Consider the following 14,461-nt stretch of genomic DNA (forward strand, 5'->3'; position numbering starts at 1 on the left):
AAGTGATTACCCTAGTGATTGAATTAGGAAAATTCATATCAATACAACAGCAAAGCCCATCATGGGCAGACACTGAACAAGGCAGGTCTTGGCCAGGGCACTTACAGTGTTTTCTTTGGTTTGTTGGGGCAGGTGGTGGATGTATTTGTTGAAAGATCCAAATCCACAGGCCTGATTCTGTAGTTTCTAATATAGTTTCCTTCCATATGGTTGAAAGGAAGGTTGCACACAAGAAAGGAATAAAGAAAGCCAAAGTCTTTTGCAGCTGCTATACTACACACAGTGCCAGAACCAATATGGAATGAGGAAGAGAGCATTCATCATTGCGACCTGACGACAGCCACATGCATCTGCTATATAGCTCCCTCTCCCACTAGCGTCATCCCCTGTGGCCTCAACAGAGCCCTGTAGAGCAGCACTGATGTTTGGGTTTGAAACACCCTCATCACTGTGACCACTATTATGGAGACAGTGATTTTAAGAAGCAGAAATGTTGAGGTCACTTGCTTCCTAGAACAGATGCATTTTCCTCAGGTCACAGACAGCCCCATGCATCCAGCTGCCCCTTCAGAGAACTGAGCATGCATGGGATTTCACAGGACCTTCAGAAATAACTACAAGAATCACACTAGTTGATCAGCTAACTAATCAGTCCCATGTGAAAGTAAAAAAAAAAAAAAAAAAAAAAAAAAAAAAAAAAAAGAGTTAAATGGCACCTAAGTCTAAGCCCACATGATTGGATAGAAGTACCTCAACTTTCTTGCCTCTAGTGCATTAGTGCATTGCAATACATTTTTATTATTATTACTATTGGTAGTAGAGAATTGAATACTGAATTATCCATAATCTCTATTTTATCAGGCAGACAGATTCCTTTCAGGGGTGACGACTCATTTCTCTATTCTTTATATTCAAAAGGGTATTTTTATTTTGAACCAGCAAGCGGAAAGAGCACCCTACAGAATACAAAGTGGTCAAAATTAATTTAATGAGTAAATCCCCACACATACCCCAAATAAAACATAGATGGATTGTAACAATCTTACCCTGGTCAACCAAGGAAGGGTGTGTCCAAAGGCACCATTTCTTTCAACTATATAAAGCTGATTTCTTAAAAGATAACAGTTTATTCTCACAGACTTTACCAGACTGACAAACCATGCACTGCAGCCCTTGGTCTCAGACTCAACCTGGCTTATTTATCCCATAAAAAGTTGTGGGAATAACTAAATCTATCATTTAACTGTTTGATTTCATGCATAATACCAAACAGCTGTCTTTGAAGTGGTGCAACACAAGACACAAATGCAAATGGAAGATGAATAATTTGTCACTGCAGTAGAAACAATTTCATTCCAGATAACACGGGTGATATACACCTATTCCTCATATTTTAGTTCTCCTTGCTCTGCTTTATTTATGTCCCATAGAGCTGTAATTCACCAGTGAAGAATGAAACACTTTATTGAACTTCTATACAGTATTTACACTTGCTGCATCAGACGCCACTTTTTCATCATAATGGGACATATTGGGAATCCCAAAGCCACGAAGATTTATGGACTTCTAGACTGCACTGGCAAAAATACAGAGCCATGAGCAGGCTCTCACAATGAGCCCTATACCTAGTAAACTTTTGTATTAATTAAAAATCTCTGGAGGGTTTATGGGTAACAATTTAAGTTAATGGGAACATCATTCTCTGTCATCCATCATTCCTGTAGGGACAGTAATAATGTAGGAAGAAAAAAAGAAAAAAGAGTGCCTGACAAGAAGTCTGAAATGTTGTAATCCTTTCAATTTATAGTTTTTTTTCAGATGCTGTCTCCCAGAATTTATGATCAAGTTAGCTTGTAGCAATTTTTTTTCCCGGTGGCAATGACTTTTCTAATAAAAAGAGCAATTTTAATTTTAAATAAATAAATAAAGGGAAAACATAATGCTTCAGGGAAATTATAATTAAGGATTTTGTTGACTCCAAAATACTGTTAGTGGTTCAGGTCAACCTTTAAGCCAGTCTTGCGGGTATTTCAGTATAAGCCTGTCCATCTACATGGATAGACCCCCAGCTGAGGACAGCAGGGTTATTTGAGAGGAGTCCAATTAAACCCAGGCCCACATCTCCACTGGGAGCACAGCCTTAGCTGCACCAGGAAAAAAAAAAATCTTGATTTTAGAGTGGAGTCAGAGCTGCTGTGTGCCTAGTTCTGACAGATAGGAATAAACATGACAAATGTCTCCAGACATGGCTGGTAGATCACCCTGACTGCTCATGAGAAGTGATGTTAGCCAGTGCAAGGTGAAACAACTAGAATTTAAAAATGGAGTATGGAATCACTGTTTGGGAATCGACACCCAAACTGATGCGAGATTCATTGAATCATGCCTAGATTCTCAGGGAGAGAATCACCAGGGAATTCATTTGTATGCCTTGCTATCACTGTGGCTTAACCCAGAAGGCAGCTAAGCACCACACAGCTGTTCACTCACTGCCCTCCACCCCCACAGTAGGATGGGGGAGAGCATCAATAAAAGTGTCCTTAACCAATGAGTTTTCACAGTTTAATAAGAAAGGAAAAAAGGCAAAGAAAAAAAAATAAAATAAGAAGTGACACACAATGCAATTTCTTACCACTAGCCAACCAACACTCAGCCAGCCTCCAAGCAACAACAGCACCCCCAGCCAAAACGCCCCCGGTTTATTGCTGAGCATGACACCACATGGTGTGAGACATCCCTTTTAATCAGTCTGGGTCAGCTGTCCTGGCTGTGTCCCCTCCCAGCTCCTTGGGCACCCCCAGCCTGTGTTAATTCTGTGTTAAACAGAAAAAAATAAATTAAAATCTATTAAGTTTTACTTGTACTAAGCTTCAAGTGTCACAAAACACAAACTGCAACACTGACTGAAATTGTTTCATGAGTGAAAGCCTTGGCTGTCTGTGATTTTTCTGGCCAGGAACCACAGAGTGCCATTTTGATTCACTATCAAAACAGAACAGGAAAAAGCAAAGCAGTTAGCAACTTACCCTGTTGTTAACACTTTCTCCAGAGTCAAGCTCCATATGACTTGGATTCTTTCCAGGCCTGTAAGGTTAAGATAGGCATCACATCAAGGGCATGCAAAATAAAATAGAAAATTCTGTATTATCTAGAGTCATCTCATTATATTAGAAGTAGAAAGAAATTGTTGCTGGGATATTCCAGTTGTCCTCACTGCTGTGGAAAGGCTAACGGTATAACGAAAAGCTTAATTGTTTATTAAAGCATGAGCATATTTCCTTTTACCATGAGAACATTGAGAGAGGCAAAAAGCAAGCAGTGATGTAACAGAGGTAGAGTGAACAATAAGAGATCAATTTAGAAATGTAAATACTTCAAAATGACATGGATCATCCAGAATAACATCACTGCAGATAAGCCAGTGATCCAACTTCAGTTATGCAAGCCTTGCTCATTCAGCATATTCACAGAGAAATGTTTTCCTAATAATTAGTCTTAGGATATTTATTCAGTTTCCTGTATGAGATGTGAGGAGCAGAAGGTGATGTTTCATATGTTTTAGCATCAAGGAATTTATCCAGAAGATTACCAGAGAGGGCCTAGTGAAACAAGGCACAGCAGGGGAAATCCTAACGATTATCTCTCTCAAAGAAAGATGATGGATGGGACTGTTACGAAGTCAGTTGTATAACTCAGGCAATTTCACAATCAAAACGAAGCAAAATGATGAGTTCAGCATTAATTAACTATGATTTCTGTGGTATTGTTAAGAAAGGAACATCATCATTTACACCTTTTTTTTCTTCCTGAGAAAACATTTAGTCATTGTTGGGACATCTGACAGTGAGGTTAACCTTAACATCAAAATAAGTAAACATTCAAAATAAAAACAAAACATTTTAGGGTAAATGATATGTAAATAAAACTTTAGAGATAAGCAAGAAAATCCCACTAATTCACGGAAGTCAGACATCTAAGCTGTTTACTATGGAAAATCTAGTATATTATAAAAAGCAAATATCTGTGATTGTACTGAGTCATATGGCATCTGATACACAAGAGTTTCTGATTTTGGGGGAGAGAAATTCATTAATATGCCTATTCAATTCCTATCAAGTCTCAGTAATTGTCCAAAATCAGTTAGACCTACACAGAGCAATGTTTTAAGCACATTTACCTTATACAGAGCGTTTTGCCACAGATTCAATTAAGGATCATTTTTCAATTTCAAATTAAAACATGATCTTCATTTTAATACACTTTCCTGGTGGAACATCATAATTTCAGTCTTGGTCATACAGTCATGGCAAGGTTACCACAGTGCTGGAATGGTAGGGGGTTGTTGCCAGTCTTCATGCCATATGGGGGAATTTATTTTTTTTTTAACTTTCTTACCTGCCTGCTTGCTGCTTTCTTGCACAAGCAAACAGGAAATTCATCTTCTGCCCATGAATAAGTAGTCTGTTAGTGCTGAGACAGAGTAATTCGTCAATATTCTTGTGGCAGTAAATTCTCAGAGCATCTTTAGAGTTCTTCTTTCAATACTAAACAGGAGATAGCCCTGAAATATCCTTCAGATTTAATATGAATTGATACTGTTTCAAATAAAGACTTATTCCTTCATCTCTTAAATCTCTCAAGCTCTTAAAACAGTCTTAAAACTTAATTACTTCTTAAAGGGTTTCTTGAATTTAAATAACCTTTCAAGATAGCATCATACCTTATGAATAGTCTTCAGAGAGGTAGTACCTTAAGTTTCTTACAGAAATTTGTGAAACATTGTCAGATCAATTCATTGCACAAAATATATGTTCAAATGACTTCTGATATTTGTAACTGGTTGTGGTATTATATAGCCCTGTCGTATTGTACTTAACTCATCTTGATATTCACACAACGTTCCCTTTTATGTGAAGGATTCTATTAATATAGACTTGCAACACAAGTCCAAGACACAAAATTATTCCTGATTAGAAGTATGCTCAATTGTTTGCTTACTTTAAACACACGCTTCAGTCACTGCAGAGAGAGGAACATAAATACACGCTTAAGTGCCTTTCCATATACAGACTACTTGCTAAAGCTTAGGTATCACTCGAGCAACATAGTCACTTCCAAGCAAAGTTTACTGTAGTTTCTTAGGGTACTGTAAGCCCTGACTGGCAGCACTTAGTATGGAATTTACTAGAGTCAATAGATGGCTTAGAAAATAGGGAGTCACTTCCCTCATTGTTCACTACATTTTCCCAGTGTCTCACCTTTCACAGTACAAATGAGAAGCCTCTCCAACAGCAACATTAGGGGAAAAAAAATGAGCAGCAAGGGAGGAAAAGCACTTCACTGTTGGCAACTCTTTTCATGCCTCAGTTTCTCAGGATTTTCAAATGTCCATTCCAATTAGCAGACAATTCTGGAAGAAACAGGAGCAAAGCAAGGCTGGAAATGTGACAGAAATTTTACTGGAATATGCAAGTACAGAAATGTAACACAAAGCTAACAGGCTCAAGTTATGACTTTGCCACAGAGCCTCAAACAAATTCCCAGAGGAATCAATGACTATCCCAAATGGTATCAATTCTCACTGCAAATGCAGCCCACCCTTCCTTTATCTTGTTTCCCATAAACAAAACAATCATATCAAAACAAATTGCTCCAACCAAGTATCTAAATTCTTTATGTGGGGAAGGAACAAGCCAAGTATGATGGATGCTAGTCACCTCACGTACCTTGCACTTGCAAGTTACTCATATACCTCACAACAAAAGCAGAATGAGAACCTACATAAAACAGAATGGCATACAAGAGCAGGGCAGGAGGGAGACTGTGACAGGGATATCATTACTGGGAGAACAGGATACAAAAAAAGCTACCAAAGACATTCTGCTGCAGCTGAATTATGTAGAGCTCTGAAAAGGAATGAGCTCCAATTTAACTCACTGATTTATTCTCTGTTTCTGTTTCCTCACTTATGACGTAATCATTAATCAGCTACTTCTTTTCAGTGAGAAAAACTGGTTTTTGATTAAATTAATCATGAATACAGCCCAGAAATAGTTCCCTGCAAGTATTCTTTTGAGCAAACACTTCACTCCCACAGATTTTCACAAAAAGCTCTACAGTAGATAAAATAGGTGCAAACATGATCTAAGCAAAACTCTATTTAGCAATTGTCAAAACATTAGTGAGTAGATTTCCTCATTATTCACTTGGCTCTGCTGGTATCTTCACAGTCAGAGCACAGATGAGAACCATGCTGCACAGTAACAAAAGGTTTCTATCTGGACTGGAAACCTCTCCCTTTACCTTGGCGTTAGGTGCCTCTGAATGTGAGGGCCAGAATTGTTTCTGGCAATTCTCAAGAGGCAAAGAGGCAGATCGTAAGCCAAAATATGGCTTTTGAAGCAAGAACAGAGCTTCTGCAAAAGCCATTTGCTTGCCTACAATCATTCTTTCATCTCAGGCCATTTGTCTGATCGAAACTGCCTGACCTATCATTATTAAATAATGTTACAAGGGCAGTTCTGTTCAGTGATACTTAAAGGTTTCAACTCATCTCCAGATTAAAATCACCATTCTAGAGGGATTCCTAGACAAAGCTGGGAGTCAGAGTCACGTGCTCAGAGCACATAGATGTGTTACCCTTTGAGCTAAAAGTGTAGCTCCTTAATTCAAGGGGGTTCTACCACTGCACCAATATTAACGCTCATTATTCTAATTGCATGTTCAGATAAATGCATGGTTTGCAAATACAATGCCAACATACTATGTGTTTAAAAAACAACAACTAAGTCCACTGACTGAAAGATCTGAGGATTTGCCTGGGGGCTTGTGTATAACAGCCACTTTGAACAATTCTAAATTTAACCAATATGCTATAAAAGAAAAAAAAAAAAAAACACACAAAATGCACAGCACTTCATATACTTGTCACTAGCACTAATTTAAACCACACTGTGGAATAAGCTATTTAAATGGTCTTGTTGACCTAGTTTTTGATCCCAGCTTTTGGGGAAGAAAAGAAGTTAAGAAGTAACTTAGAAGCTTATTTCCTATAAATCATATTTTTACATGGCTCTTTCCATATAGCATTTCAATTTATGATTTTTTTTTTTCCACTGAATGCAGGTACAGATTCAGCTGCAGAATGTTAGGAGATGGAAAAGTATTTTAATTCATTATTGCCTTCAAGTGATCCTCATTGTCTGACATTTTGAAAATATTTTTTCCTTTATTCAGTCTTTTTTCTGTTCTCAGTCACTTCCATTTGAAGGGAATAACACCATCTTAAATATAAAAAGGAGCTTGACACCATACATAACTACTTACAAAGGAGGATAAAGGGACTTTGTTTAATATAGTTCTTTGTCATAAAAATTCTTTCCTCAAGATCAGTCCAAACAATTATTCATTTCTCTTTAATGTTTGTCCCAAGCATGTATTTTTAGGTTCTCCACTGTTCTGTTACACCCTGTACGTGTAAAGTGCCATTCCAAAACATATGATATTTCCTTGGGACAACAGTTGGTCTATATTTTGCTCACTAGCATCCAAGTTAGAGGTGAATTAAAATGGGTCAAAAAGGGCTACAATGCAGTTCTTGCTAGTACCAATGCCACAAAGAAGTTGGTTAATCAAGACTAACAGAACAACTTGTGAGTGAAAATAAATATTTCCCTTTTGTACATGTTTGTGATGAGAAACTGAGTACAAAAGTGGGTCTCTACTTCATTTGTGCCATACAACTAAATGATACAAAAGGAGAAAACAGTAACAGGTTTCTGGTAGAAGAAAGCTGTACAGCTGGCACATCTCCCTAGTTTCAATGGATGTCTGTAGGAAGGCAACTGGACAAAGCCAATCCACAAATTGGGTGCAATGAATAACACACAAAATCCACTATATTTATGACTTGATTTCTTGCACAGGAAAGATCTTAAGATAGCCACAAGCTAGGAAAAAATAGCTTTGAACTACTTATTGGTAGGTGTCCAACTGCGGCAAGATCAACTTTTTCATGATCTAAGTGACCACACTTGAGTATGCAACATTAGTTCATCAGTGACTGTTTAAACAAAGCAATGCAAAGAACGAGCAAAGGACCTATCATAGTACAATATCCATTTGCCTTTGAGGGAAAGGCAGAAAGAGGGGAAGGAACCTAAAAGAATATATATATATATATAATTTATATTATTATATAAAATATATATGATTATACATATATATATATATATGTAATTATTCTGGTGAAAAACAACTGTTAATACCTTTATATAAGAGGCCACTGAAACTGCACATCCCTAGGATTGAAAATTTCAACTGAGTAATAGCTAACACATTGTCAATCTAAGCTTTTCTAGAAACCTTTCTGTGGTAAAGAAGGATCATGTCCTGCTTTCCCTAGGACATGTGAATTCTCCACTGAAGTGTGATACTTGCACTTTGCAGAATTAGGCAATTTTGAAGACAAGCATCATCCACTCAAGGATACAGGATGCAAGGGAGACATTTTTACCTTTGATCATATAAAAGCAGTAGTAAAGCAATCAGATGAAACAGGGAATGCAGGAAGTATAAGGTTAAGAAACAAGCATTTAGAAATACTAGAAAAGTCACAACACAAAACAATTTATGTGAGAGCTGGCAAAGCAAGATGGGACAAGGAAAATGTATCCTTTTTTCTTTTATATATAGTCTCTAGGAAGGGGGAAGTAAAAAAGTGGCAATTACTAGCACAGCAGCAGAAACAATATAAAAATATGAATAAAAATGTTGCACCTGAAGAATATAAGCCATCTTTATCTGCACCTAATAGCCAAGAAAGCATCACCTGAAAAATGTGAGGAAGCGGACAGTCCAGGGGGCAAACATAAACCTACAGTAAAGCTATAAAAATTCATACTTTCTAGTTACATTTAAGGAAAGACAGATGAGGCTACATAGACAATTATAGGCTGCACAGACAACCACAATCCTACAGACCAAACTAGCCCCTTTAACTTTAGCAGTAAAGTATAATGTGATATTTAAAGAGAAGCTTACTGACCCAGCATTCTTACAATTTCATTGTCTGCCAAGTTTTAGTTAGTAGAAGCCCCAGACACACCTTCTGTTCTGAAGGGAGGTGGGGGAAAAAAGTGATTCTGAGCAAGTCAGCCCCATTGCAACTAATAATAGCCCAATTTATCTTGCTAGAGTAATCTTTACCTGAGTTTTGGATTTTTTTTGCACATAAGAGAACTTTTTCTTACATGTTGAGGAATATACGTATAATTCATATTCCAATCACTCAAAGGTGTTCCATTTCACCAATTCCCTATCACCAAAAAGTAAGGGAGCAATATAATTGTTTCTGCATGCAGTTTGTACCTGTTTAAGGTTACTTCCTGAGCACCTAAGCAGTGCAAATAACAGTCAAGTACTGCTAAAAATCTGCAAGTACTCCTTAGAAGAAAAATGACACTGGGGATTGAAAAAGACACTTGGTGAACAGATTGACTTAAATTGTGGTTTTGATCATTAACTAACCTAGGATATCTCAGAATTCGTTGAGATAATCAGTTTGCTTTTAAATACTGCATGTCAACATTTTAATCAATACTTCTATGCATATCAACAAACCAAAGCAGACACCATTTTCTCTGCAGCAGGCAGTACTTCTTGCTCTAGTGTACAGCACATGTAAATATCCTCTTCAAGAAAATCACTGTTTAAGAATCACAGTGAAATGCATGCAAAGAATTTTATGCTCATAGCCCCCCAAGATCCTCTACCAAGGGTGGTAGAAAGGGGTAGGGACAAAGGTGTGAGGGAAGGTTTACCATGCAGAGCATGGGGCTGTCTTCATCTCTCTCCACTGCATTAACACAGGCCATGTGGCCCACATCACCTACAAGGCTGCAGATCTGCCCTACACAGCATGCTAACATTTGTCTCAAAACACATGGCTTTCTCCAGCAGCTTCACTTGTTTAGTGAAAGAAAAGTTATAAACCACAAGCCCAAAAGCCTCCTCAAGGCCTTTAACTGCCTGCCTGATTTCTCCCCTTGGAGTCCTTCAGAGACTAAAATGCAGGAGTTATATCACTTTAAGCCAAGGCTCAAAGGAAAAACAACACATGTCCATGAGAGAGTCAGGCCTTTGCCTTACACACTCAGGAGAAAGGCTTGCCTTTTTTGCCAGATGCTACACACACAGGATATCCATGAGTATTCACTTCAATCAGATGTTTACTAACTATACTTTTGCCAGGAGAAATGCTCAGCTTCACATGTACTTATGAGCTTTATATTTCTTTAAAACATTTGAATTTCTTTAATATATACACACAGAATGCATCTGAGGATCATTTTTCACTTTTTTCCTTTAAAAAAAAAAAAAGAAAAAAGTGTTCTCCTGAATAGGGCTCCCAGACCTAGTGGAGGTTAAAACCAAACAAATAGGTTATTTTTTTTGAGGCTATGCTTTTCTATGTTGTCCAGGAAAAGTCTGAACCTACAATTGTGGGATACAGATTTGAAAACTCTGTCCAATCCCCCCACAAATCCCAACCAAAACATTAAAGCAAAATTAAAACAACTGAAAGATAACAGAAGGGAGTGAAGATTAAAAAAAAAAAATCACAAGAGTTGTGACTTTGTGCCAAAGTTATTCAGACTTCTTGATTGGCACTTCTACCATCAAGAAAAGGAATTGCTTCGGAAGAAAGAATTTTGTCCATAAGCTACATCACGTAGCTACTATATCAGTTCTGCTGAAGTGGAGTGGCCTGCTACAAAGAAAAAGGAACCAGGGTCAGGAGAACTAACATTTAGCCACATGGCAATGAGCCTGAACAGGGGCAGCCAGGTCCCAGAGAGGTTTATAGCTGCCTCTCAGTCGTGATGAAAATCTGAGGTGACACAGCAAGTAGCGACTGACTCACAGCCTTCTTGCAGCCATTGGTAGCCAAAAAGACCTAAGTGATGTGATTACTGTATTCCTCAGCAAAAGCTTCGTGACTTTCTGCAGGAGCTAACTTAATTATCAAAGTGTACACTTTAGGCAGATGTTGGATCCATTCCAGGAGGTTAAAAAGCCTGAAAAGCTCTACAAGGGAACTACCAGACCTTTCATGGCTGTCAAGGCCAGAAGTTGAATGCATCATAGAGAGAAGGGAAGATCAGTGATTTATCCTCTTATTCAGACACATGTGGCTATCACCCAGAAGCTTCTCTATCTCTGAATAACACAAAGGAGGCCACTGCTACCCATCCAGTACCCATCCAGGGGAAAAGACTCTCATGCAGTAGGAGATTTCTTTCTATAATAACCAGAATTAGAAGCCATCTTAAAAAAGAGATCTCTCAATGAAAGTAGAAACTGGGGCTAGGACCCCTTCCTGTTCCACTTTCCTCCATCCTTATCCTTCCAAGCCAGTGACGTGATGACAGCAGAGGACCAGCTGTGATGACATGTGAGAGAAAAAGAGCACTAGAAATGCTCTATCAGAGAGAAAGACTAAAAAAAAAAATAATAATAATTCTCAAGTTAGTTCCCAATAAGCTAGTTCCCAAGTAAGTTCATAAAAATCATGACAAAACTTCACCAGCTCTCTTTACTCTGTTGTCTCTCCCTCTGATCAGATCAATATGCACATCTTCCCAATGCTGTGAGGACGTTAATTGTTTTTCTTCATACAAAGACAAAACATTTTGTGCCTGTAATAGAATTTGTTGGCACTAAGAAGACAGGTGCAGCATAGGAAGACACACTGTGAAGAGAGAGTTTAGTAGGAAAAGTTTTCCAGGCAAGCTTTAAATACTGTACTTTGATTGCACCTCTAAGCAGTACGTCAGTTATGCAATACATGTTTTTAAATACACTCACCTCACAACTCAAATCCACCTTGCATGTTTCTATTGCTGTATTCTGCACTTCCTTTTGGCAACCATGCCTAACCTACTTCCATAAGGGAAGTGAGGCTGCATTCCTATTTGGGAGCAGCACAGTGTTGATCAGAGAAGTATATCACAAGAGGATAATGTTTATAAGACTAAAGTGGGCAAAACCACTAGAGAGCAATTCTGGAGCAACAGCTTTTAAGGTTAGATTATTTTTCCCCAATATACTTTACTTCTTGTTGTGGATGAAAATGATGGGCCCACACAGTTTTTCAAGATCTAAAATAGACAAGCCTTATTCTTTTTCCCCATGACTTAAAAACATAATTTAGCCTTTGCTGAGCAGACTTATTTCTATACACAAAGCATGCCAGTCAATTACATCGAAACAATTTCATTCAGGTCACTAAACATCAGTAGGTAGTATGATTTAGTGCCAGGAGTGTATTATAAAAGAGCACAGCAATTTTGAGGTCTGGAATTGAAATGGAAATTGCAATGTGGATGAATATTGACAGTAAGCACATAGAGCAGCAGGGAGTATCCTGCACTTAGCCAATGCCATGTGACCAACCCATTTATGACAAGGAATCCTTCCCTGCCTCAAATGATGATAGCACTGCATTTTCTTAATTCCAGTTAATTTCTAGCACATGTGTTGTACAAATGCAGGAGTGGCATGTTACAAGAAAATTGCAAGAGCACTTAATTTCATAGTTCCAGATTTATAAAAGCCACTTTATTCTCTTGCATAATTGAAAGCTTTCTTTAAACCTGAATTTAAACAATGTTTTGTATTCCTGATGCCACTTTTTCCTCTCTGAGGAAGAACTGGAATTGGTGGTGACTTATGTTTATTGATCCAAGATTTGTCACATCTTTAAAATAAAACTAAAATACAGAAAGATGACTATCTTGTTTTGGCCACCATTATCAGAGCCTCTTTGATACTCTTCAAGCTAAAGGATTTTGGCATTTTCTCACAAAAATTAAAAAAAAATATACATCAACTTCTTGTTTTTACCAGCAATTACTTAAATAAAACTGAGCTGTATATATATATATATGTATCAGGTCGTATATAATACACAGCATATTCCTGGAAACACTATGGCTCCTAAAACAGCTTCTAAAAGATGAGTTCTACCTTAAAAAGCACTTATAATCAACCATCAGTATTTTTCTAATTCCAGACTGCCAGACTGGAATGTTCAGTTGACAAGGCAGCAGAAAAAAAATAAAAAAAATCTCAAACTACCATTTTTTTTTTTTTTTTTAACTATTCAAAAGAAACATCATCTCTGAAGATCTGAGGACTGGGCCTATTTCCTAGCCATGATTATTACCTTTTGCCTCATATACCCTGAGGATCAGGAGTATTACACTATGGATTTTTTTTTCCACATGATGAATTTTACCAATTGCTTTTTATCAGTATCAAAGCTACCATCATGTCACAACAAACAAAGATTATTCCACCAAAAGATTTAGGATTATTACAAGATTTGGCCTGGTTTTAAATGGCACAGATTGTCCGCTGAATTAGTCAGTTAAGCACCCTAAAAATTGACACTTCCATGCAAATTTTACTTTTCTTCCACCCAGCAGTTACTGTCTACATGAATGCAGACAGAAGAAAACACTTTCAGTAGAGTATTAGAGCTCTTAAATTAAGCAAACGATGGTTAAATGAATTATGTTCTTGAATTGATTGCTGAAATATTAAGATTTAATTATATACATATACTTTTTCCAGTATAACAACTTACAAACCTCCATGTCACTGTTTATATACCAGGTGTGTTTGGAACTTACTGTACTGTATCCTCAGTAGCTGTTTCAAAAGAAGTTATGACAAAGAAATATCTTGGAAGTCCATCAAATGACATTTTTAGATGAAAGAAATTTTTAAGAGAACCCTTAACAATATAAAGAGGATAAACGTGAACGCTCAGCTCTGTCAGACATTTGTTTCAAGGTAACAGCTATCACAAAACAGTGAGACAAGAAGATACATATGTATGGAATATATACTGGGTCTATAAAATATTTGAGGATTCATTTCTGCAATTGCAATCAGTGGGACTGATCTGACGCGTTAGTATAATTTATCATAAGTAACATCTACAAGACACACACATGAATACCTCAAACGTTGAGAGTGAAAAAAAATGGTGCTACAGAGACTGTGGGACTTTGGCAATAGCGGTGGGACAAGACTGTTTCTCCAAATGCCTAATTTCACTTTTAACTCACCTTTCCTTCCAGCCTGATTCTTCAGATATCCTTCCTCATATTCTTCCCTCTCTGTTCATCAGCCCTTTCAGCAGCTCATGTCAGCCTGCCTTTGAATAGTTAGACCTATCATTTGTAAAACAGTTGATATAGTTAAAATCAATTCACTCCCTCCATACCACTGTTTTTGTCCTCTACACACTGGCAACACAAGATCATGTTTTCATTTTAAAAAGACAAAAATCAAAGAACTAAACATTTTCCAATTCAGTTTTTCTAGAAGATTTTCAAATCAAGGAAACAAATTGCCCATGTCTCATGGAACATGGATGAGAACCAAAAAG

The 14,461-nt window shown here is 37.4% G+C and overlaps 1 long non-coding RNA gene across 1 annotated transcript; it reads right to left on the reverse strand.

The window, feature by feature from the left end:
* Positions 1 to 2,977: 2,977 nt before the first annotated feature.
* LOC137852543 (uncharacterized) lies at positions 2,978 to 14,245 on the reverse strand. The gene is made up of 4 exons (XR_011093922.1): positions 14,139 to 14,245; positions 5,259 to 5,410; positions 4,396 to 4,470; positions 2,978 to 3,084 (listed from the first exon to the last, which is right to left on the reverse strand). It is a non-coding gene; the product is annotated as an uncharacterized lncRNA (long non-coding RNA).
* Positions 14,246 to 14,461: the final 216 nt, after the last annotated feature.

Source organism: Anas acuta, chromosome 2 (assembly GCF_963932015.1).
Source record: "Anas acuta chromosome 2, bAnaAcu1.1, whole genome shotgun sequence".
Classification (NCBI taxonomy): domain Eukaryota; kingdom Metazoa; phylum Chordata; class Aves; order Anseriformes; family Anatidae; genus Anas; species Anas acuta.